The 26,323-nt window shown below is 44.5% G+C and overlaps 1 pseudogene; it reads left to right on the top strand.

Annotated features, from left to right (window-relative positions):
- Positions 1-24,466: 24,466 nt before the first annotated feature.
- Positions 24,467-24,584, top strand: LOC124607764 (annotated as a pseudogene).
- Positions 24,585-26,323: the final 1,739 nt, after the last annotated feature.

Genomic DNA, 26,323 nt, shown 5'->3' with positions numbered 1-26,323 from the left:
TCCCTCACGGAGCTAGTGCCTACTCGGCCGGTACTTTGGGCATTCCTCCAACTCGTTACCCTCAGCGGACTCGAAACGACGCAAGCGTTTGTCACTCGCCTGTATTCTTTGCAGCACGTTCGTGCCGAGTCAGTAGTTTTAGTATTCCGCCAGTTTCAGTGGGGCAAGCTGTTAATGACACATAGCACCGAACACATTTTTTCCTTCGCCATGTGTCCTTCCCTGTACGCAATTCGTGTCCAACTAGAGCAGAGTCTGCAATATTCGTAATCCTCCAACTCCTTTATTTCAGACACAGCTGCAGAGGCCTGCTGCCGTGGGTACGCTCCGTGTCTGACTGTAGTGGCCTACATGAGGCAGTGGCCGGCCATTCGATTTGGCATTGCACTCACGAAAAAAATGTCGCAAACCAATAAATAATTAATTTAGAGTAATGAAATTTTGAGAATACGTATGTCTAGGTAACACATTGCAAGGGGTTCACCACACTGCTGGAGCAAATTATGTAAGGGGTTCACCAGCCTGCTGGAGAAAATGTAATTTCGATGTATTGCTCACTCGCTGCCTGCGGCAGAAAATATCTTTGGTGCAATAGAGTCGCAGGTCAGAGCTTACATGCCTCTCACGGGAAGCTTGCAAGGGATAAGTCCCTGCAGTCGCGCTATTCATCTGTGGGCTCGGTGGTTCAGATGGATAGAGCGTCTGCCATGTAAGCACGAGATCCCAGGTTCGAGTCCCGGTCGCGGCACACATTTTCATCTGTCCCCATCCAGGTAAATCAACAACACCTGTCGGCAGCTGAGGGTTTCAATTAATTATCATTCATACATTCGTTTAGGTAGCACAACTCCCTCTTGGTATTGCGTCTTTTTTAGTGAGTGTACATTATTTATAATAAATAACATCGACTATTGCAGATAACACTTCTATTAAATTAATAAGAAAGAGCCAGAATCTGGCCGGTCAGTGATAGTCTCCGGAAAAGATGGATGTTGTCTATGAAATCTCCAGCAATCACCATCTGTGTTGCCTTCCGCACGTCAATAAATTAGCGTCGTATAAATCGGAAACAGACCTTCCGCTTACGTATTGTTTCTTTAACGATGGCGTTAATACTGTTGTTGATAGTGTCCTGCTCTTCCGGTGTCAGTCTCCGATTACGTCCCGAATTTGATGCCAGCTTATTCGTTAGTCCTTATGCTCCTTCCCCGTCTTCGGAAAAGATGGATGTTGTCTATGGAATCTCCAGCAGTCACCATCTGTGTTGCGCCGGCAGCTGCGGCCGAGTCGTTCTAGGCGCTTCAGTTCGGAACCGCGCGGCTGCTACGTCACAGGTTCGAATCCTGCCTTGGGAATGGATGTGTGTGATGCCTTTAGGTTAGTTAGGTTTAAGTAGTTCTAAGTCTAGGGAACTGATGAGATCAGATGTCAAGTCCCATAGTGCTCAGAGCCATTTGAATCATCTGTGTTGCCTTCGACACGTCAATAAATTAACGTCGTATGAATCGGAAACAGACCTTCCTCTTACGTATTTTTTTTTTTAACAAGGGCGCTAATACTGTTGTTGATAGTGTCCAGCTCTTCCGGTGTCAGTCCTAGATTACGTCCCGAATTTGGTGCCAGCTTATATCGTTAGTCCTTATGCTCCTTCCCCGAACGCGACTATAATCATTGAACTTCCTGTGTCGGAAACATAGTTTGAGCTCACGCTCCATTTGCGTACATTTAATACTTGTACCAACAACGCATGGGCCTCCATTACTGTGTTTTGCACCTTCTGGGAAAACCTGGTGTTCATGTGTTGCTTCATAACTCTGTTACACAAGTCTCCACAGTCACTTCGCTCGGCTGGACACGAGAGACCAACCTCCTTACGAATATCGTGCTCTAGTTAGGGATACCTGCAGGTAACAGGAGAGAGGGGGGGAGGGGGGGGGTGAAGGCTCTATCGCCCCTAGTGATAATTCATTTACTTTACGAAGATGAAAAATGACCTGTAGCTGTGCAGGGTCTGGATTTTTAGAACCTAAAATACCTAAAAAAAAAAACAATAAAATGACTTGAAAATATCGACAAAATTACGTAACAATGATGTGAAACATGCCCAGAGTGAGTTATAAAAGTAACTAGGGCAATGAAAAACGTAACAGGAGGTTGGAACTGAAGTAACAAAAAGCTTAAGATGCCAAATTTTTCTTCAAGATATCTCATTCGCTGGAGATCTACGAAAATTGTTGTAAAATCAACTCAGAGCAGTCGCAGAGTATGACAGTCAGCATGTGTCTCTTCACAGACGTGGCTAACGGTAGAGAATCGTTCAACATTTGCTGAAACAACTGCTGCGGGCGCTTTGATATTTTCAAGTTTCAAAAACGAATCTCAAAATTCGACAACCGAATATCGATAGTTCACATATTGAGACTTCGTTCGGTACAATATCGACAGCAAATATCGTTATATGTGTTTCAGCAACCATGCCTGGTACAAGTCAACAACTGTGAGACAGGACAGCGATAATAAGCAAATGAACCATAATTTTATTTTTTAGCGTGAACGAATACATTCTAGAGCAATATTGTTGCGTTCTTCATAGAAGCACATGCGTTGTTCGTTCTTGCTAACATTAAAAGAATGAATATCCTAAATATACATTAAACAAGAACATGTAAAAATGTAGTATACTTTTAAAGACGACATCATACTTGAAAAATTAAATAAAGTATGCTAACTATATGACGAGAAATACAATATTAAATTTACGTCTCTATTGTCAGAATATTTGCGATATTAATACTTGTGAACATTGTGTAGTCATAAGGAAGGAAAATATATTTCAACAAAGCCGGAGAATTACTAACAAGCTATAATAAAATGAAATGAAGCTGCCGATCGATTCAGTGACGACACTACTACACATGCACGCAGTCTACATCTACATACATTCTGTGTAAGACACAATAATGGAGGGTACTTTGTACCACCACTAGTCATTCCCTTTTCTATTCCATACGCAAATGGAGCGAGAGGAAAAACGACTGTTTATATGCCTTCATAAGAGCCGTAATTTCTCTCTTGTCCTCGCTGTCTTTACGCGAAATGTACGAGGGCCGCTCCAAAAGAAATGCACACTATTTTTTTTAAAATCCATCTTTTATTCTACATGTTTGAACGTTTTGTAGTGTGTTGATACATCCTTTAGGAACAGTATTTTCATTTCTCCACATGATTTCCCTCCCTCTCAACTGCCTTACGCCATCTTGGAACCAGCGCCTGTATACCCGCACGGTAAAATTCTGGACAAACCAGTTGGAGCCACTGTTTGGCAGCGTGCACAAGGGAATCATCATCTTTAAATCTTGTTCCACGAAGAGAGCCTTTCAGTTTCCCAAAGAGATGATAGTCGCATGGAGCCTGGTCAGGACTGTAAGGCGGGTGTTTCAGTGTTGAGTTTTTTGACTGACATGTGGCCGTGCATTGTCGTGCAACAGCAAAACATCCTGCTTTTGCCGATGTAGTCCAACACGACTCAGTCCAGCTTGAAGTTTCTTCACTGTCGCCACATATGCATCAGAATTTATGATGGTTCCACTTGGCATGATGTCCACAAGCAAGAGTCCTTCAGAATCGAAAAACACCGTAGCCATAACTTTTCCAGCAGAAGGTGTGGTTCTGAATTTTTTTTCTTGGGCGACTTTGCATGATGCCACTGCATTGATTGCCTCTCCGTCTCTGGTGAAAAATGATGGAGCCATGTTTCATACCCTGTCACAATTCTTCCAAGAAATTCATCTCCACCATTCTCGTACTGTTCCAAAATTTCGCTGCACACCGTTTTTCTTGTTTCTTTGTGAGCTAGTGTCAACATCCTGGGAACCCACCTGGCACAAACCTTTTCTAACGCCAACACTTTCAGTATTCTGCAAACACTTCCTTTCCCTATCCCAACGTAGCGTGACAATTCGTTCACTGTGATGCATCTGTCAGCAGTCACCAATTCGTTAACTCTCTGCACATTGTCTGGAGTGTCTGCAGTACAAGGCCTGCTGCTGCGAGGACAATCCTCAATATTTCCGTGCCCACTTTCATCACGTATCCTGCTTGCCCACTGGCTAACTGTACTGCGATCGACAGCAGCATCTCCATACACCTTTTTCAACCTCTTGTGGATGGTTCCCACTGTCTCGCTTTCACAGCACAGGAATTCTATGACAGCACGTTGGTTCTGATGAACGTCAAGTGTAGCAGCCATCTTGAAGACATGCTGTGAACACGGCGCCACTCACGGGAACAGGTTGTACTAAGTTTGAAAACAACACTGTAAAACTTCCACACATGCAGAACGAAAACTGTATTTTTGCAAAAATAGTGTGCATTTCTTTTGGAGTGACCCTCGTACTTTGGCGGCAGTAGAATCGTTCTGCGGTCAGCGTGAATGCCGGTTCTCTAAATTTTCTATTTCGCGAAAATATCGTCGGCTTCCCTGTAGGAATTCTCATTTGAGATCAAGAAACATCTCTGTGACAATCAAGTGTTGACCGACTCTATCGGTGAAAAATGTAGCACCACGCCTCTGAGTTTCTTCTATATCTGCCGGCCGCGGTGGTCTCGCGGTTAAGGCGCTCAGTCCGGAACCGTGCGACTGCTACGGTCGCAGGTTCGAATCCTGCCTCGGGCATGGATGTGTGTGATGTCCTTAGGTTACTTAGGTTTAAGTAGTTCTAAGTTCTAGGGGACTGATGACCACAGATGTTAAGTCCCATAGTGCTCAGAGCCATTTTTTTCTTCTATATCTCCCTGTCCCAAACACTGGAAAAGTACTCAATAATGGATCACATTAGTGTTACACCAGTAACCTCGAAGAACGAAGTGCTCTGATTAAAAACGGCGTAAGATAGGGTTGCGATCTTTCACCCCTACTTTTCAGTAGAATAAGCAAAAACAGAATTAAAAGTTCAAGCTTGAAATTAAAATTCAGATTGAAAGGATATCAAAGGTAACATTGGCTGACGAGATTATAACCCTCAGTGAAGGTGAGGAAGAATTGTAAAGCCTTTTGGATGGAATGAACAGTCTAATGATCACACGCTATGGACTGAGCCGGCCGAGGTGGCCGAGCGGTTCTAAGCGCTACAGTCTGGAACCGTGAGACCGCTACTGTTGCAGGGTCGAATCCTGCGTCGGGCATGGATGTGTGTGATGTCCTTAGGTTAGTTAGGTTTAAGTAGTTCTAAGTTCTAGGGGACTGATGACCTCAGAAGTTAAGTCCCATAGTGCTCAGAGCCATTTGGACCATTTGAGCTATGGACTGAGAGTAAACCGAATAATGACGATAGCAGCGAGGAGTAGCAGAAACAAGGTTAGCGATAAATTTAACCTCAAAATTCTAAATCATGAAGTATAGGAACTGAAGGAGTTCTGCTGCCTTGGACGCAAAATAACATGTGAGGGACAAAGCAAGGGCGCCATAAAAAACAGACTGGTATAGATAACGATGGCACTCATAGACAAAAGAGTAATGGGGACCCTTAGGGATATGGCAGCAAGAGAAGGGAAGAAAACCAATGTGCACTCCGTGTGCATACTGGGGGGAGTCATTCCAGATGTGGAAAGGGTCCTTCCCGATGCCATGAAGGGTACAGGGCGCACCCACCTGCAGGTGGTCGGTCGCTCATGTCGGCACCAATGATGTGTGTCGCTATGGATCGGAGGAAATCCTCTCTGGCTTCCGGCGGCTATCTGATTTGGTGAAGACTGCCAGTCTCGCTAGCGGGATGAAAGCAGAGCTCACCATCTGCAGCATCGTCGACAGGACTGACTGCGGACCTTTGGTACAGAGCCGAGTGGAGGGTCTGAATCAGAGGCTGAGACGGTTCTGCGACCGTGTGGGCTGCAGATTCCTCGACTTGCGCCATAGGGTGGTAGGGTTTCGGGTTCCGCTGGATAGGTCAGGAGTCCACTACACGCAGCAAGCGGCTACACGGGTAGCAGGGGTTGTGTGGCGTGGACTGGGCGGTTTTTTAGGTTAGATGGCCTCGGGAAAGTACAGAAAGGGCGACAGCCTCAAAGGGAGCGGGGCAAAGTCAGGACATGCGGGGACCAAGCAGCAATCGGTATTGTAATTGTAAACTGTCGAAGCTGCATTGGTAAAGTACCGGAACTTCAAGCGCTGATGGAAAGCACCGAAGCTTAAATCGTTAGAGGTACAGAAAGCTGGCTGAAGCCAGAGATAAATTCTGCCGGAATTTTTACAAAGGCACAGACGGTGTTTAGAAAGGATAGATTGCATACAACCAGTGGTGGCGTGTTTGTCGCTGTTAGTAGTAGTTTATCCTGTAGTGAAGTAGAAGTTTCTAGTTCCTGTGAATTATTATGGGTGGAGGTTACACTCAACAACCGAGCTAGGTTAATAATTGGCTCCTTTTACCGACCTCCCGACTCAGCAGCATTAGAGGCAGAACAACTGAGAGAAAATCTGGAATACATTTCACATAAATTTTCTCAGCATTTTATAGTCTTAGGTGGAGATTTCAATTTACCAGATATAGACTGGGACACTCAGATGCTTAGGACGGGTGGTAGGGACAGAGCATCGAGTGACATTATACTGAGTGCACTATCCGAAAATTGCCTCGAGCAATTAAACAGAGAACCGACTCGTGGAGATAACATCTTGGACCTACTGATAACAAACAGACCCGAACTTTTCGACTCCGTAAGTGCAGAACAGGGAATCAGTGATCATAAGGCCGTTGCAGCATCCCTGAATATGGAAGTTAATAGGAATATAAAAAAGGGAGGAAGGTTTATCTTTTTAGCAAGAGTAATACAAGGCAGATTTCAGACTACCTAACAGATCAAAACGAAAATTTCTGTTCCGACACTGACAATGTTGAGTGTTTATGGAAAAAGTTCAAGGCAACTGTAAAATGCGTTTTGGACAGGTACGTGCCGAGTAAATCTGTGAGAGACGGGAAAAACCCACCGTGGTTCAACAACAAAGTTAGGAAACTACTGCTAAAGCAAAGAGAGCTTCACTCCAAGTTTAAACGCAGCCAAAACCTCTCAGATAAACAGAAGCTAAACGATGTCAAAGTTAGCGTAAGGAGGGCTATGCGTGAAGCGTTCAGTAAGTAAAATTCTATGTACCGACTTGACAGAAAATCCTAGGAAGTTCTGGTCTTACGTTAAATCAGTAAGTGGCTCGAAACAGCATATCCAGACACTCCGGGATGATGATGGCATTGAAACAGAGGATGACACGCGTAAAGGTGAAACACTAAACACCTTTTTCCAAAGCTGTTTCACAGTGGAAGACCGCATTGCAGTTCCTTCTCTAAATCCTCGCACGAACTAAAAAATGGCTGACATCGAAATAAGTGTCCAAGGAATAGAAAAGCAACTGGAATCACTCAATAGAGGAAAGTCCACTGGACCTGACGGGATACCAATTCGATCCTACACAAGAGTACGCGAAAGAACTTGCCCCCCTTCTAACAGCCGTGTACCGCAAGTCTCTAGAGGAACGGAAGGTTCCAAATGATTGGAAAAGAGCACAGGTAGTCCAAGTCTTTAAGAAGGGTTGTCGAGGAGATGCGCAAAGCTATAGACCTATATCTCTGACGTCGATCTGTTGTAGAATTTTAGAACATGTTTTTTGCTCGCGTATCATGTCGTTTTTGGAAACCCAGAATCTACTCTGTAGTAATCAACATGGGTTCCGGAAACAGCGATCGTGTGAGACCCAACTCGCTTTATTTGTTCATGAGACCCAGAAAATATTAGATACAGGCTCCCAGGTAGATGCTATTTTCCTTGACTTCCGGAAGGCGTTCAATACAGTTCCGCACTGTCGCCTGATAAACAAAGTAAGAGCCTACGGAATATCAGACCAGCTGTGTGGCTGGATTGAAGAGTTTTTAGCAAACAGAACACAGCATGTTGTTATCAATGGAGAGACGTCTACAGACGTTAAAGTAACCTCTGGCGTGCCACAGGGGAGTGTTATGGGACCATTGCTTTTCACAATATATATAAATGACCTAGTAGATAGTGTCGGAAGTTCCATGCGGCTTTTCGCGGATCATGCTGTAGTATACAGAGAAGTTGCAGCATTAGAAGATTGTAGCGAAATGCAGGAAGATCTGCAGCGGATAGGCACTTGGTGCAGGGAGTGGCAACTGACCCTTAACATAGACAAATGTAATGTATTGCGAATACATAGAAAGAAGGATCCTTTATTATATGATTATATGATAGCGGAATAAACACTGGTAGCAGTTACTTCTGTAAAATATCTGGGAGTATGCGTGCGGAACGATTTGAAGTGGAATGATCATATAAAATTAATTGTTGGTAAGGCGGGTACCAGGTCGACAATCATTGGGAGAGTCCTTAGAAAATGTAGTCCATCAACAAAGAAGGTGGCTTACAAAACACTCGTTCGACCTATACTTGAGTGTTGCTCATCAGTGTGGGATCCGTACCAGATCGGGTTGACGGAGGAGGTACAGAAGATCCAAAGAAGAGCGGCGCGTTTCGTCACAGGGTTATTTGGTAACCGTGATAGCGTTACGGAGATGTTTAACGAATTCAAGTGGCAGACTCTGCAAGAGAGGCGCTCTGCATCGCGGTGTAGCTTGCTTGCCAGGTTTCGAGAGGGTGCGTTTCTGGATGAGGTATCGAATATATAGCTTCCCCCTACTTATACCTCCCGAGGAGATCATGAATGTAAGATTAGAGAGATTCGAGCGCGCACGGAGGCTTTCAGACAGTCGTTCTTCCCGCGAACCATACGCGACTGGAACAGAAATGGGAGGTAATGACAGTGGCACGTAAAGTGGCCTCCGCCACACATCGTTGGGTGGCTTGCGGAGTATAAATGTAGATGTAGATGTAGAAGTCTATTAGTATGAAACAAAGACCTTAAATTGAGGAAGAAATTTCTGAGAATGTACATCAGAGCTTAATATTGTACGGTGGCTAATAATGGATTGTGGTAAAACTGGAAAAGAAGAGAAACTAAGGATTTGAGATGTGGTGCTATAGAAAGATGTTGAAAGTAAGATATAGTGATCAGTTAAGGAATGAGGACGTTCTCTGCAGAACTGCAAAGAAAGCAACATATGGAAAACACTGATAAGAAGAAGGGGCAGAATGGTAGCACATGTAGTAAGACATCAGGAAATAGTACTAGAGAGAGGTATAGAGGGTAAATACTGTAGGAAAAGACCGAGATTGGAATGTATCCAACAAATAACTGGCTTAGGGAGTGTGTGATTGATTTCAGCCGATCACGCTGCCTAATGATATCAGATTTTTTCGTATATTTAAATGCATTGCATTACAGTTATCTGCGTTTAGCGCCTTTGCATTTGGCGATATACTTCTAACGATTCCACTTCCCTGCATATAGCTGCATCATCTGCGAATAGCCTAATAGGGCTACAGACATTGTCTGCCAGGCCATTCACATATGTCACGGACATTAGCGGCCCTACAACAGAGCCCTGAGGAACGATGATGCTATCATTATTTCTGATGACGCCCCCCCCCCTCCCCTTCCCCCGCCCCCGCCACAAGAACGCCGCACTGAGCTGAAGTTTTGAATCCAGTTTCATACGTTCTCCAGTATTCCATCTGCATGTATTTTACTTACGAGACAAAGAAGGAAGGAAGAAAGGGAGATTCGACCTGTGGAGGTCATTAGACACGGAGCGCCAGTTCGGATTACCAAAGGATGTGAAAGGAAATCGGCCGTGCCCTTTTCAAAACATTCCAGCATTTTCCCGGAGTGATTTAAGGAATCACAGAAAACCTAAATCTGGATGGCTGTTTAGGGATTGGTAACATTGTCCAGCCTAATGCACGTCCAATGTGCTGTCCACTGCACAATCTCAGTAACAATGGACGTTTCAACGTCTTCTGAGGTGTCTTCAACAGGTAACTGCTCAGTGTGTTATAGACTATATGAACAAAAGTGCCCAGAAATCTATTAGTGGACATTAACATAGGGCTGTGTTCACCCTTCGTCTTCATGACGGCTTGAACTCTGCTACAGACACTTTCAGTGAGGTGTCTTGAACGTCTGTGAAGGAGCAGCAGCCCATTCTTCCTGAAGAGCCGAAAGCAGAAAAGGTAAGGTGCATTGCCATCTTGTTACAAACAATCATCGTTTCCGAACTTTTCCTCCTCTGTGAATCTTCAGGTTTTGGCGGCTCAAAGACTGTTCCATTAAGTTTCGGGTGTGTAGCCGCAAGAATTCTCCTTCTTCGTCTAATATTTCGGACGTATAACGTTCAGCCATCTTCAGAGTGAGTCGCAAGACTGCCGCTCCACTGCACGCTTCGTCCCTTTATACTCGTGTACCGCGCAACTGCGCATGCGGCCACAGATGCAAATGCGCCAGAGACGTTGGTCGGCGGCAGAGACGTGCATAATGCGCGAGTTACATCTATGACTCCGCAATCGATCTGTGTTGGCATTTCGATATATCATTGTGAGCTACACTGTGACGGCGTCTTTGTGAGCTTATTACAGCAAGTGCCGGATTCCATGATTTATCAAGGTTGAAACCACTGTCTGTACTAATTAATTTCGGCCTCAAGCGAATTTCAATTGCCTCCTTGACTATCGAGTCCCAAAAAGATAATGTAGTTGCCAAAATTTCGACGTTGTCATACAACATACTGTGACCGGCGTCAATACAATGTTCTGCCACTGCCGATTTGCTAGGTTGTAAAAGTCGTGCGTACCTCCGGTGTTCTGTACATCTTTCTTGGACAGTACGGGTCTTTCAGTTTCCCAAAGAGATGATAGTCACAAGGAGCCAGGTCAGGACTGTAAGGTGAGTGTTTGTGTTGTCCATCCGAGTTTTGTGATCGCTTCCATGGTTTTATAACTGACATGTGATCGTCCATTGTCGTGCAACAGCAAAACATCCTACTTTTGCCGATGTGGGCCGCCGGGGTGGCCGAGCGGTTATAGGCGCTACAGTCTGGAACCGCGCGCCCGCTGCGGTCGCAGGTTCGAATCCTGCCTCGGGCATGGATGTGTGTGATGTCCTTAGTTTAGTTATGTTTAAGTAGTTCTCAGTTCTAGGGGACTGATGACCTGAGAAGTTAAGTCCCATAGTGGTCAGAGCCATTTGAATCATTTTTGCCCATGTGGTCGAACACAACTCAGTCGAGCTTGAAGTTTCTTCAGTGTCGTCACATATGCATCAGAATTTATGGTGGTTCCACTTGGCATGATGTCCACCAGCAAGAGTCCTTCGGAATCGAAAAACACCGTAGCCATAACTTTTCCAGCAGAAGGTGTGGTTTTGAATTTTTTGTTCTTGGGTGAATTTACATGATGCCACTGCATTGATTGCCTCCTCGTCTCTGGTGAAAAATGATGGAGCCATGTTTCATCACCTGTCACAATTCTTCCAAGAAATTCATCTCCACCATTCTCGTACTGTTCCAAAAGTTCGCTGCACACAGTTTTTCTTGTTTCTTTGTGGGCCACTGTCAACAACCTGGGAACCCACCTGGCACAAACCTTTTTTAAAGCCAACACTTTCAGTATTTTGCAAACACTTCCTTCCCCTATCCCGACGTAGCGTGACAATTCGTTCACTGTGATGTGTCTGTCAGCAGTCACCAATTTTTTAATTCTCTGCACATTGTCTGAAGGGTGTGCAGTATGAGGCCTGTGTTGCCGTGCCCGCCTTCATCACGTAACCTGCTTGCCCATCGACTGACTGTACTGCGATTGACAGCAGCATCTCCATACACCTCTTTCAACCTCTTGTGGATGTTTACCACTGTCTCGTTTTCACAGCACAGGAATTCCATGACAGCACGTTGCTTCTGAGGAATGTCAAGTGTAGCAGCCATCTTGAAGACATGCTGTGACGGCGCCACTCCCGGGAACAGATTGAACTAAGTTTGAAAACAAGCGGGGAGGATGTATCTACACACTGTAAAACTTTCACACATGCAGAATGAAAACTGTATTTTTACAAAAATAGTGTGCATTTCTTTTGGAGTGACCCTCATACATTCCACAATGCTCGTGAGTAGATGAGGCCTGCCTGCTATTGCTTTAGCTGCGGTTGTTTCTTCGCGTTCCCACTTCACAATCACATCGCCAACAGTGGAGTTGGGCAGCTTTAGAAGGGTTAAAATGTGCCTGATGGATTTGTTACTCAGGTTTCATCCAGTAACTAGTCACGTACGAAGTCACTGACCTCTCTTGTGTGATGCATTCTGCTGTTCTTTCTTCTCTACTGACAACGCAATTGTTCCTGCTTCTTTATATGGCGAGTCTGCCACTCCTGACATCTGGCGGCCAAATCTGCATTACCTAGGAGCGTCTGGAAACCTTTTATCAGATAGTGTAGACAGTTATTTTTCGCTTTCTCAATGCGAAAATGGAATAGGGAACAGCTCGCGTAGGCTATAACGCCTGCAGAAATTTTTTTGTTTTTATTTAATAGAATTTTTGTGTTGTTCGCAAATTGCAACAACTTCTAAGCTTTGCATGCTAATTAAGGCCAGCATGGTCTTTTCCAAATTTACTTATGGTCAAAAAGCGATTGTAATAGCTGGAGTCCAAAGTGTTTGTTAATCATGCCTTACGGGATCTTATAAAGATATTTCCATAGTAACTTTCAACCCCTAACAAATATTTCTTTATATTTAACCGAAAAATGATATACCAGTTTTCGTAAATTTAGCTTTACATTTTTTTAATGTAACGATATATTTCTAAAAAATTTTCATCCCCTGTTGTGCTCTCTTATTGACTGAATTTCCAGAAACACTCAAACACCTATTTTTTTATTTCTAATCAAGAAGTCAAATACCTATTTTCTTATACATAGTCTTAAATATCCTTTAGTAGTTATTTAGTAATGATTTATTTTGAAAAAAAAACATTTCACCCAGTATTTTACCCCCATTAGTGGTTGAATTTCCAAAAATGCTGATACACGTATTTTTTATTTTCTGACTGAGAAACCAAATACCAATTTTCGCACTTGTAGCTTCAAAATTCTCTTAATAGCGATATACCTTCAAAAAGCCTTTCATCCTCTGTTTCCCCCCTTCAAGATTGGAATTTCGGAGAATCCCCTCTTGAACGGTGCCTACAGCATAAGATCCACACCATCTCCACACTTCAAGTTTCAATCATTAGCGGTTTGGGCTGAGCGATGACGAGTCAGTGAATCAGTCTGACCCTATTTCACCCCCTCACGGGTTCAATTTCATCTCTAGGCCAGAAGCCAAACACCAGCTCTCAAAGATTTGGGTTTATAAATGCTTTCGCAATGAAATAATTTCATAAAACGTTTCACCCTACTATTTCATCGCCTTAGGGGTTGGATTATCAAAAACAGTGACATGCATATGTTTTATTTCTATCAGAGAAGCCAAATGCAAATTTTCATAGATTTAGCTACAAAAATGTTTGCACACTGAAATATTTCCATAGAAACTTTAATATCCCGTTTCAACTTCATAGGGGTTGAATTTCCAAAAATAGTGAAACACGTATCTTTTTATAACTGAGAAACCAAATTTAAATCTTAATAGATTTAGCTTTAAAAATGCTTTCACAATAAAATATTTTCATAAAAAATCTCATCTCTGTTTCACTCCCTTAGAAGCTCAATTTTCAAAAACACTGAAACACTTTTTTTGTAACATAGAGGTCAAATAACAATGTTTATAGCGGTGGCTAAAAAATACTTTAGTAGTTCTTTAATAATGATTAGCTTTCACTCACTATTCCCCCCCCCCCCCCCCCCCAATAGGGTTAAATTTCAAAAATGCTAAAACACATCTTTATTTCTGTCCGAGAAACCAAATACCAATTTTGGTAGGCCTACCTTCAAAACTGCCTTAATGGCAACATTAAGAAAAAACCTCCACCCCTATTTTGGCAACGGCCTTGCCGCAGTGGATGCAACGGTTCCCGTGAGATCACCGAAGTTAAGCGCTGTCGGACGTGGTCAGCACTTGGATGGGTGACCATCCATGCCGACATGCACTGTTGCCATTTTTCGGGGTGCACTCAGCCTCGTGATGCCAACTGAGGAGCTACTCGACCGAATAGTAGCGGCTTCGGTCAAGAATACCATCATAACGATCGGGAGAGCGGTGTGCTGACCCCACGCCCCTCCTATCCGCATCCTCCACTGAGGATGACACGGCGGTCGGATGGTCCCGGTAGGCTACTCGTGGCCTGAAGACGGAGTGCTGCTTTTCCATCCCTATTTCACCCCTTTGGGTTGGAATTCCAAAAAGTTCCTTCTTAAACGGCGCCTAGATTATAAGATTCTCCAAACTTCAAGTTTCCATCCTTAGCGGTTTGAGCTGGGCGACGATCAGTCAGTCAGTCAGCCAGTGAGGACATTGCCTTTTATATACAGGGTGGTCCACTGATAGTGACCGGGTCAAATATCTCACGAAATAAGCGTCCAACGAGAAAACTACGAAACTCGTCTAGCTTGAAAGGCGAAACCAGATGGCGCTATGGTTGGCCCGCTAGATGGCGCTGCCGTAAGTCAAACGGATATCAACTGCGTTTTTTTAAAATAGGAATCCCCATTTTTATTACATGTTTTAGTTGGACCACTTTTTTCGCTTTGTGATAGATGGCGCTGTAATAGTCACAAACGTATAAATACGTGGTATCACGTAACATTCCGCCAGTGCGGACGGTATTTCCTTCGTGATACATTACTCGTGTTAAAATGGACCGTCTACCAATTTCGGAAAACGTCGACACAGTGTTGATGTATGGCAACGGGCGTGTGCTATGTACACTGCTCGGTATCCTGGACGACATCATCCAAGTGTCCGGAGCGTTCGCCGGATAGTTACGTTATTCAAGGAAACAGGAAGTGTTCAGCCACATGTGAAACGTCAACTACGACCTGCAACAAATGATGATACACAGTAGGTGTTTTAGCTGCTGTCGCGGCTAATCCGCACATCAGTAGGAGACAAATTGCGCGAGAATCGGGAATCTCAAAAACGTCTTTGTTGAGAATGCTACATCAACATCGATTGCACCCGTACCATATTTCTATGCACCAGGAATTGCATGGCGACGACTTTGAACGTCGTGTACAGTTCTGCCATTCGATACAAGAGAAATTACGGGACGGTGACAGATTTTTTGCTCGCGTTCTATTTAGCGACGAAGCGTCATTCACCAACAATAATATGCGCTATTGGGCAACGGAAAATCCACGATGGCTGCGACAAGTGGAACATCAGCGACCTTGGCGGGTTAACGTATGGTGCGACACTATGGGAGTAAGAATAATTGGGCCCCATTTTATCGACGGCAATCTAAATGGTGCAATTTATGCTGACTTCCTGCGTAATGTTCTACCGATGCTACTACAAGATGTTTCTCTGCATGAGAGAATCCCGATGTATTTACACAATGTTGGATGTCCGGCAGATAGCTCGCGTGCGGTTGAAGCGGTATTGAATAGCAAGCATATTTAATGACAGGTGGATTGTTCGTCGAAGCACCATACCATGGCCCGCACGTTCACCGGATCTGACGTCCCCGGATTTCTTTCTGTGAGGAAAATTGAAGGATATTTGCTATCGTGATCCACTGACAACGCCTGACAACATGCGTCAGCGCATTGTCAATGCATGTGCGAACATTACGGAAGGTGAACCACACGCTGTTGAGAGGAATGTCGTTACACGTATTGCCAAATGCATTGAGGTTAACGGACTTCATTTTGAGCATTTATTGCATTAATGTGGTATTTACAGGTAATCACGCTGTAACAGCATGCGTTCTCAGAAATGATAGGTTCACAAAGGTACATGTATCGCATTGGAACAACCGAAATAAAATGTTGAACCATACCTACGTCCTGTATTTTAATTTAAAAAATCTACCTGTTACCAAATGTTCGTCTAGAATTGCGAACCATACGTTTGTGACTATTACAGCGCCATCTGTCATAAAGCGAAAAAAGTGGTCCAACTAAAATATTCATATTTCTTTACGTACTACACGAATATGTAATAAAAATGGGGGTTCCTGTTCAAACATCGCAGTCGATATCTGTTTGACCTATGGCAGCGCCATCTAGCGGGCCAACCATTACGCCATCTGGTTTTCCCCTTCAAGCTAGACAAGTTTCGTTCTTTGTAGTTTTTTCGTTTGACGCTTATTTCGTGAGATTTTTGGCCCGGTCACCATCAATGGACCACCCTGTATACAGATAAGAGGTACCGTAGGCCACACAACACGCAAGTGATCCGGATGGTGTAGATGTCGATATCGGTTCTCTTGCGGAAACAGCCAGTCCTCCGCTGCTTTTCACCCCAGCGGTGCTGGCCGCGGCAGAAAGACGAGGCATGTGCCTTGGCCCAGTCGCAGAGCCGCGGTGAGGTGACGTCTGGCGTCTGGCGCGCCGCGCACAGGATGCGGGCAGAGTGGGCCGCCTCAATGAAGTAGCCGCTTCCTTCCGCTCCCCGTCCCCCTCCCCTGCCACTTACCGCTTGTCGGGCAGCGCTGCAGCTCCGTCTGATGTCGCGCCTGCCGCTCGCTGCAAGTGAGCGCATTGCCCAGTCACCAGAGCAGTCGCCTCAGCCAACTGGACACATCCTGCTGATGGACTCCTCACTGGTACCCAACACGGACGTGGAACTCTGTTCACTCGGTAAATGTTCCTTCGTGATTAGAGATTCCAGTCTACGAAAAAGGCGAACGTGCGGTATCTTTTTTAGCAGGAGTGTCAGCTGACTATGTTCCGCAAGTCTTTTCGCAGCCTCTCCGAGGAGTGACAGACACCCTTCTGCTGCAACATGTTAGCACATCTACAACATGAATGTTTATTTTCCACCTGTTCGAAAGAGCAGACAGCACGTATTCAAATAACAATTCGCTGCCATGAGCAATGAGTCCACAGTCTTCAGTGCAGATGCACAATTGTGTTCGACTTCCTGCGGGACTCTCAAAATACGTCGGGCGTATGAAAAGTCTGTGCAAAAATAAAAACTAATTATGTGTTTGGGATAAACTTCTTTTATTTTTCGACATAGTCTCTTCCCCCCCCCCCACCCCCCCCCCCCCCCCACACATGAACCCTGGACCTTGCCGCTCGTGGGGAGGCTTGCGTGCCTCAGCGATACAGATAGCCGTACCGTAGGTGCAACCACAACAGAGGGGTATCTGTTGAGATGCGAGACAATGAAGAGGGGCAGCAGCCTTTTCAGTAGTTGCAGGGGCAACAGTCTGGATGATTAACTGATCTGGCCTTGTAACACTAACCAAAACGGCCTTGCTGTGCTGATACTGCGAACGGCTGAAAGCAAGGGGAAACTACAGCCATAATTTTTCCCGAGGGCATGCAGCTTTACTGTATTGTTAAATGATGATGTCGTCCTCTTGGGTAAAATATTCCGGAGGTAAAATAGTCCACCATTCGGATCCCCGGGCGGGGACTACTCAAGAGGACGTCGTTATCAAGAGAAACAAAACTGGCGTTCTACGGATCGGAGCGTGGAATGTCAGATCCCTTAATCGGGCAGGTAGGTTAGAAAATTTAAAAAGGGAAATGGATAGGTTGAAGTTAGATATAGTGGGAATTAGCGAAGTTCGGTGGCAGGAGGAACAGGACTTTTGGTCAGGTGAATACCGGGTTAGAAATACAAAATCAAATAGGGGTAATGCAGGAGCAGGTTTAATAATGAATAAAAAAATAGGAATGCGGGTAAGCTACTACCAACAGCATAGTGAACGCATTATTGTGGCCAAGATAGACTCGAAGCCCACGCCTACCACAGTAGTACAAGTTTATATGCTAACTAACTCTGCAGATGGCGAAGAAATTCAAGAAATGTATGATGAAATAAAAGAAATTATTCAGATAGTGAAGGGAGACGAAAATTTAATAGTCATGGGTGACTGGTATTCGTCAGTAGGAAAAGGGACAGAAGGAAACGTAGTAGGTGAATATGGATTGTGGCAGAGAAATGAAAGAGGAAGCCATCTGGTAGAATTTTGCACAGAGCATTACTTAATCATAGCTAACACTTGGTTCAAGAATAATAAAAGAAGGCTGTATACGTGGAAGAAGCCTGGAGATACTGACAGGTTTCAGATAGATTATATAATGGTAAGACAGAGATTTAGGAACCAGGTTTTAAATTGTAAGACATTTCCAGGGGCAGATGTGGACTCTGCCCACAATCTATTGGTTATGAACAGTAGATTAAAACTGAAGAAACTGCAAAAAGGTGGGAATTTAAGGAGATGGGACCTGGATAAACTGAAAGAACCAGAGGATGTACATATTTTCAGGGAGAGCATAAGGGAACAATTGACAGGAATTGGGGAAAGAAATACAGTAGGAGAAGAATGGGTAGCTTTGAGAGATATAGTGAAGGCAGCAGAGGATCAAGTTGGTAAAAAGACGAGGGCTAGTAGAAATCCTTGAGTAACAGAAGAAATGTTGAATTTAACTGATGAAAAGAGAAAATATAAAAATGCAGTAAATGAAGCAGGCAAAAAGGAATACAAACGTCTCAAAAATGAGATCGACAGGAAGTGCAAAATGGCTAAGCAGGGGTGGCTAGAGGACAAATGTAAGGATGTAGAGGCTTGTCTCACTAGGGGTAAGATAGATACTGCCTACAGAAAAATTAAAGAGACCTTTGGAGAAAAGAGAACCACTTGAATGAATATAAAGAGCTGGGATGGAAACCCAGTTCTAAGCAAAGAAGGGAAAGCAGAAAGGTAGAAGGAGTATATAGAGGGTCTATACAAGGGCGATGTACTTGAGGACACTATTATGGAAATGAAAGAGGAGTTGGATGAAGGCGAAATGGGAGATACGACGCTGCGTGAAGAGTTTGACAGAGCACTGAAAGACCCGAGTCTAAACAAGGCCCCGGGAGTAGACAACATTCCATTAGAACTACTGACAGCATTGGGAGAGCCAGTCCTGACAAAACTCTACCATCTGGTGAGCAAAATATATGAGACAGGCGAAATACCCTCAGACTTCAAGAAGAATATAATAATTCCAATCCCAAAGAAAGCAGGTGTTGACAGATGCGAAAATTACCGAACTATCAGTTTAATAAGTCACGGCTGCAAAATACTAACGTGAATTCTTTACAGATGAATGGAAAAACTGGTAGAAGCCGACCTCGGGGAAGATCAGTTTGGATTCTGTAGAAATATTGGAACACGTGAGACAATACTGACCCTACGACGTATCTTAGAAGCTAGATTAAGGAAAGGCAAACCTACGTTTCTAGCATTTGCAGACTTGTAGAAAGCTTTTGACAATGCTGACTGGAATACTATCTTTCAAATTCTGAAGGTGGCAGGAGTAAAATACAGGGAGCGAAAGGCTATTTACAATTTGTACAGAAACCAGATGGTAGTTATAAGAGTCGAGGGACATGAGAGGGAAGCAGTGGTTGGAAGGGGAATGACACGGGGTTGTAGCCTCGCCCCAATATTATTCAATTTGTATATTGAGCAAGCAGTGAAGGAAACAAAAGAAAAATTTGGGGTAGGTATTAAAATCCATGGAGAAGAAATAAAAACTTTGAGGTTCGCCCATGACATTGTAATTCTGTCAGAGACAGCAAAGGACTTGGAAGACCAGTTGAACGGAACGGATAGTGTCTTGAGAGGAGGATATAAGATGAACATCAACAATAGCAAAACGAGGATAATGGAATGTAGTCGAATTAAGTCGGTTGATGCTAAGGGAATTAGATTAGGAAATGAGACACTTAAAGTAGTAAAGGAGTTTTGCTATTTGGGGATTAAAATAACCGATGATGGTCAAAGTAGAGACGGTATAAAATGTAGTTTGGCAATGGGAAGGAAAGCGTTTCTGAAGAAGAGAAATTTGTTAACATCGAGTATAGATTTCAGTGTCAGGAAGTCGTTTCTGAAAGTATTTGTGTGGGGTGTAACCATGTATGGAAGTGAAACATGGACGATAAATAGTTTGGACAAGAAGAGAATAGAAGCTTTTGAAATGTGGTGCTACAGAAGAATGCTGAAGATTAGATTGGTAGACCACATAACTAATGAGGAGGTATTGAATAGGATTGGGGAGAAGAGAAATTTGTGGAACAACTTGACTAGAAGAAGGGATCGGTTGGTAGGACATGTTCTCAGGCATCAAGGGATCACCAATTTAGTATTGGAGGGCAGCGTGGAGGGTAATAATCGTAGAGGGAGACCAAGAGATGAATACACTAAGCAGATTCAGAAGGATGTAGGTTGCAGTAGTTACTGGGAGATGAAGCTTTCACAGGATAGAGTAGCATGGAGAGCTGCATCAAACCAGTCTCAGGTCTGAACACCACAACAACAACTGTCTCTTTTTAGACTTATACTCTCCATCCAACGCTGTTCTAATTTGTTGATACCTTCCGAATAATAGGAATTGTCCAAGTCTGCAAAATAACTATTAGTTGCTGTAATCACCTCCTCGTCTGAATAAAATCTTTGTCCCGCCAGCCATTTCTTCAAATTGGGGAACAAATAGTAGTCCGAGGGAGCCAAATCTGGAAAATAGGGGGGGAGGGGGATGTGAAATGAGTTGGAATCCTGTTTCCATTTATTTTGCCACCACAGCTGCTGAGGTGTGTGCTGGTGCATTTTTGCGGTCCAATCGTCGGCGTTTTTCTTCCAGCTCGGTTTTCAAACGGTCTAGTAACGATGAATAATATGCACCTGTAATAGTTTTACACTTTTCCAGATAGTCGATGAGGATTATCCCTTGCGAATCCCAAAAGACAATCACCATAACCTTTCTGGCCGAAGGAATGGTCTTAGCCTCTTTTTGCGCAGATTCTCCCTTGGTAAGTCATTGTTTGGATTGTTGTTTGGTCTCAGGAGTACAGTAATGTATCCATGTTTCATCCACAGTGATGAAATGATGCTTAAAGGCCTGTGGATTCTTCCTGAACAGCTGCGAACCATCCTTGCAACACTTCACACGATTCCGTTTTTGGTCAAGCGTGAGCAATCGCGGAGCCCATCTTGCCGATAGCTTTCTCATGTCCAAATGTTTATGCAAAATATTATGTACCCATTCATTCGAGATGCCCACAGCACTAGCAGTCTCACGCACCTTAACTCTTCGGTCATCCATCACTATAACATGGATTTTATCAATGATTTCTGGAGTTGTAACCTCCACAGGGCGTCCAGAACATTCATCATCACTTGTGCCCACGTGGCCAGTCCGAAATTTTTGAAACCACTTATAAACTGTTCTAATCGAAGGTGCAGAGTCACCGTAATGTTTATCAAGCTTCTCTTTAGACTCCTGAGGCGTTTTGCCCTTCATAAAGTAATGTTTGATCACCACACGAAATTCTTTTTCGTCCATTTTTTGACAGTCATTCGACTTCCTTGATTCACGCGAATGGCAAACACAAAGAAATAGACCAATATGGCTGAAACTTGGTGTGCGCTCGTTCCAAAGATGCTACTAACTAAACGTGACCTCGATACGCCCCGGTGGTGCCATCTCTCGGACTTTGCACGGACTTTTCAAACGCCCCTGATAGTGAGCGCGGAGGACACGGGCGGGGCTGCTGACAGGTGACGCTGGTTGGGGATGTCGGTTGGCCGGGAGGAGTGACGAGGTACTCCATGCAGTCGCGATAAACACTCTGTCCGGGCGGCGCAGTGGTTAACACAAGTGCTTAGTAACCACAACATCCCGGGTTCGGGTCCCGGCCTGGCACACATTTTCCACTCTTCGCTGCTGATTTCGCATAGAGTCTCGATGCAGCAGATATTATCAGTCGCCCGCCCACCCGCCCTTCTCCTCTCCTTTCTCGTTACTCAACCTTCAAACTACACAATAATTATCACACCTATCAAAAAATGACGCACGCCCAGGAGGTACCACACTTAGTGTAGCTCAGTGTCCAGGTACAAACAATTATTTGGAATGCACGTCGCTGGCCCCAGTTATCCAACCGGGGAATGGGGACCTAGAGTTCTAAGTGGAATTCTGACTTCGGGTTGCGAGAGTCCGCGACTGCCAAACACGTTAGTATTTTGCAGAAGTCGTGAAACTCCCGCCGGATGTGAGACCTTAACTACCTTCCGGGGCTGCGGAAGAGTTTAGGAGGAAAGCTTGTCGTGTGTTGACTGGAGCCCGTCCTCCCAAATGTAACATTACAGCAGCTGAGGCGGCTGCTTTACGTTCACTTAGAATCGATCCTGATATTGTTATTTTACCTGTGGACAAGGGAAACGCCATCCTTTTGTTGGACAAGCACGATTACATTCGAAAGATGCAATGTCTACTTTCTGATTCGGCGTATCGCAAAATCGGTGCTGACGCTACTAAGAGTATTGAGAGAAAGACAAATAACCTCTTCAAGAAAAGTTCTTTGTCACAAGAGACTATCAAGTGTCTTAATTCTTACTGTGCTGTACCACCTAGATTATATGGCTTCCCTAAGGTCCATAAAGAGGCTGTACCGTTGAGGCCTATTGTTTCTAATAATGCTGCTCTGACAAATCGTGTAGCTAAGCATCTTGCTAGTTTGTTGAGCCCACTAGTAGGTGGGTGTGAACACCACATTAAGAACTCTGCAGATTTCTTACGTCGATGCAGGGATTGTGTTTGAATGACTTAGTCAGTTTTGATGAGGTTTCTCTTTTCACTCACATTCCTCTCTCTCTGATTCGTTGCAGCTAATTGAGGTTAAGTTTGGTGTCGAGTTAACAAATTTGTTTCGGCATGTGCTGACTTCCACTTACTTTTCATTCAATGGTCAGTACTACGCACAGACTGATGGAGTTGCAATGGGAAGCCCGTTGTCACCTATTTTGGCCAATTTGTTTACGGAGGACCTTGTGGAACGTGCATTGGAGTCAGCGACCTTGAAACCCGCGTGTTTCTTCAGATATGTAGACGATACTCTTGTTGTTTGGCCTCATGGTAGTGAGAATTTAAACCGGTTTTTGGAACACCTGAATTCAATCCACCCGAATATTCAGTTCACTATGGAGGTGGAAAAGAATGGATGCCTTCCCTTCCTTGATGTGTTGGTCAGAAGGAAGACTGATGGTACGCTGGGACATTCTGTTTACAGGAAGCCTACTCACACTGACTTGTATCTGCGAGCTGATAGTTGTCACCATCCAGCTCAGCGTGAAGGAGTACTTCGTACCTTGGTTCACAGGGCCCACGTTATCTCAGACCCTGAAAGTTTGGCAGCTGAGCTATCACATCTCGAAGTCACCTTTCGTCAGAATGGTTATAGTGAGAGGCAGATCAAACGTGCCCTGCACTATCTGCCTTCTGTGCAACGGGTGAGTGACGATAGCAACGAAGTGGCACCTAAGTCTACGGCCTTTTTGCCTTACGCAGGAAGCGTTTCCAACAGGATTGGCCGTATTTTGCAGAAATACGATGTGCAATGTGTTTTTCGACCACCTTCTAAGATTAATGCCCTATTGGTGTCCGTAAAAGATGATCTTGGTTTGCGTAAGGCTGGGGTCTATCGTATTCCTTGCAGTTGTGGCATGTCATATGTTGATCAGACAATCAGGACTGTGGAAGACCGGTGTATTGAACATAAGCGTCACACCCGCTTACAACAGCCGAGCAAATCCGCTATTGCAGAACATTGCCTTGACACTGGTCATCCTATGGAATACAACAACACGGAGATTCTGGCATGCACGTCCAGCTATTGGGATAGTGTTATTAAGGAATCTGTTGAAATCAAACTATCAAGCAACCTTATTAACAGAGATGGTGGATTTTGTTTAAATGCTGCTTGGAATCCGGCTCTGTCTCTTATCAAAGATAGAGGGACAGAATTAGTGCTACCTCACCTGTTAATTAATAGTAACTATCGATATTTCTGATGTTCGTTATCTTTGTTTGTGTTGACACTTGTTCTGTGTGTGGTATCTTCATTGTTTCTCCTCTGTGAACCAAGGTATTAAATTTCCTTGCACATTTCTTCTTCCTTGCATTTGTGCCTTGAGAATGGCAGGGTGTGCTCCTGTCGAAATATCGGCGGTGGTCGACGATGTCACCCGGCAGCAAACCCGTAAGTTATTTGAACATCCCGCCGGATGTTCCTTCGTTATTCTTTTATTGGCAACCCCACTAATGGAGTAGTCCAGCAACTTGAAGACATACGCACGGTTTATTCATCTCTTGACACACAGAGACTGTGACCTGGATTAACATTTAACTGATAAAATGAATGTGATTACAAATAACATGAATTTAGTTGGTATGACAACGTCAGGCGCAGATCGTGTACTCTCATCGCCGCACGAAACCCAAAAGGGATGTCTCAGATAGACAAACAGAACAACAACAGAACGCTCTCTAAAGTAACATTGACACCAAATAAAGATAACTTTAATTCTCGAAAAGACGATATTATTTCATTTCTAACCATCTTCCCAGTAACGCGGCAACGGCCTACCCGCAGTGGATACACCGGTTCCCGACAGGTCACCGAAGTTAAGCGCTGTCGGACGTGGCCGGCACTCGGATGGGTGACCATCCGGGCCGCCATGTGCTGTTGTCATTTTTCGGGGTGCACTCAGCCTCGTGATGCTAATTGAGGAGCTACTCGACCGAATAGTAGCGGTTCCGGTCAGAGAAAACCATCATAACGACTGGGAGAGCGGTGTGCTGACCACACGCCCCTCCTATCTGCATCCTCAGCTGAGCATGACACGGCGGTCGGATGGTCCCGATGGACCACTTGTGGCCTGAAGACGGAGTGCTTCCCAGTAACGCGAAATTCGTAACGCTTGTTCATCGATGGACAACTACAGTGCGGTAGTTTCCAAGCAACCAACTAACTTTAACCTGAATTATTGCCGATAAAATCACGGAAAATTTCACATCCTCTGTGTCGTTCCTAGCGACTCCTCACATGGTCGAGACGCGAAGGCTAGATGAAAGTCAGACTGAAAAGTTCCGGGCAACATGCTAATACCATGTAACACCACCTCTTCGTAATGGGTCCAATACGGCGAACAAGAGATTCCACAAATTTCAAGTACAACTACAGCTACATTTACATACATCCTCCGCAAGCCACCGTATGGTGCGTGGAGGAGGGTAGCTTGTACCACTACTAGTTACTTCCGTTCCTGTTCCACTCGCAAAAGAGCGAGGGAGAAGCGACTGTCTGTATGCTTCCGGTACAGCCTCTAATATCTTACATCTTATCTTCGCGATCCTTTCGCGAAATGTACGATGGCGGCAGTACAATTGTTCTGCAGCCAGCTTTAGATGTCGGTTTTCTGAATTTTCTCAAACGTGTTTCTCGAAAACAACGTTGCCTTCCCTCCAGGGATTTCCACTTGGGAATTTTTCGACACTGTCGGTAGAAAATCTAGTATCTCGCCTCTGAAATGCTTCGGCATTTTCCTCTAATACGACCTGGTGAGGATCCCAAACACTAGAGCAGTACTCACGAATGTGTCGCACTAGTGTTCTATATGGGATCCCCTTCATAGATGAACCACACTTTCCTAAAATTCTCCCAATAAAGCGAAGTCGACCAATCGCCTTTCCTACCGCTTTCCAACTTTACACACAGATATGCAGTCGACCTTCCTGAGTTATGCACTCCACTACCAATGCTGTATTCGAACATTACGGGATTGATTTTCCTACTCACCTGCATTAACTTCCATTCTTCTACATTTAGAGCAAGCTGCTGTTTATCACACAGTATAGAAATTTTGTCTAAGTCATCTTGTATCCTCCCACAGCCACGTCATCTTCCCTTACACCATAGAATCACCACCAAACAGCTGCAGCTTGCTGTTCACCCTGTGCGTCAGATCATTTATGTATACAGAGAATAAGTGCGTCCCTACCACACTTCCCTGGGGCACTCCTGTGAAAATCCACGTGAACACTCACCGTCGAGAACATCGTAGATCGGCCGTAGAGCTACCAAATTGCGGTGATGCTGATTGCTATGTTTCATTTGTTGCTCCAAATAGTGCCAGACATTCTCTATTCGATCCAGATAGGGTAATTCTGCGGAGCAGCCAAGAAGCGATGGATGCCTGAGTGTTCTTTAAACCAGGAATGCGTGCGTACACCCTGTAAACACGTTTGTGGTCGTCTTGCAATGTGGCTGTGTCCAAAGCGCACTCACCATAAGGATGTGGATGAAAAGGCAACGCCTGACCGCCGAGAACGTTGAAACAAACATCCTTGTTCATGTTCACTTGGGCCCATGTTGTGGTACGAAAACAATTCCAAAACATCGTATAACTAACTCGGACCTAATCATACCCT

This window comes from Schistocerca americana, chromosome 3 (assembly GCF_021461395.2).
Source record: "Schistocerca americana isolate TAMUIC-IGC-003095 chromosome 3, iqSchAmer2.1, whole genome shotgun sequence".
Classification (NCBI taxonomy): domain Eukaryota; kingdom Metazoa; phylum Arthropoda; class Insecta; order Orthoptera; family Acrididae; genus Schistocerca; species Schistocerca americana.
Note: the sequence above shows the minus strand (reverse complement) of the source record. Positions and strands in the feature narration are given on the sequence as shown.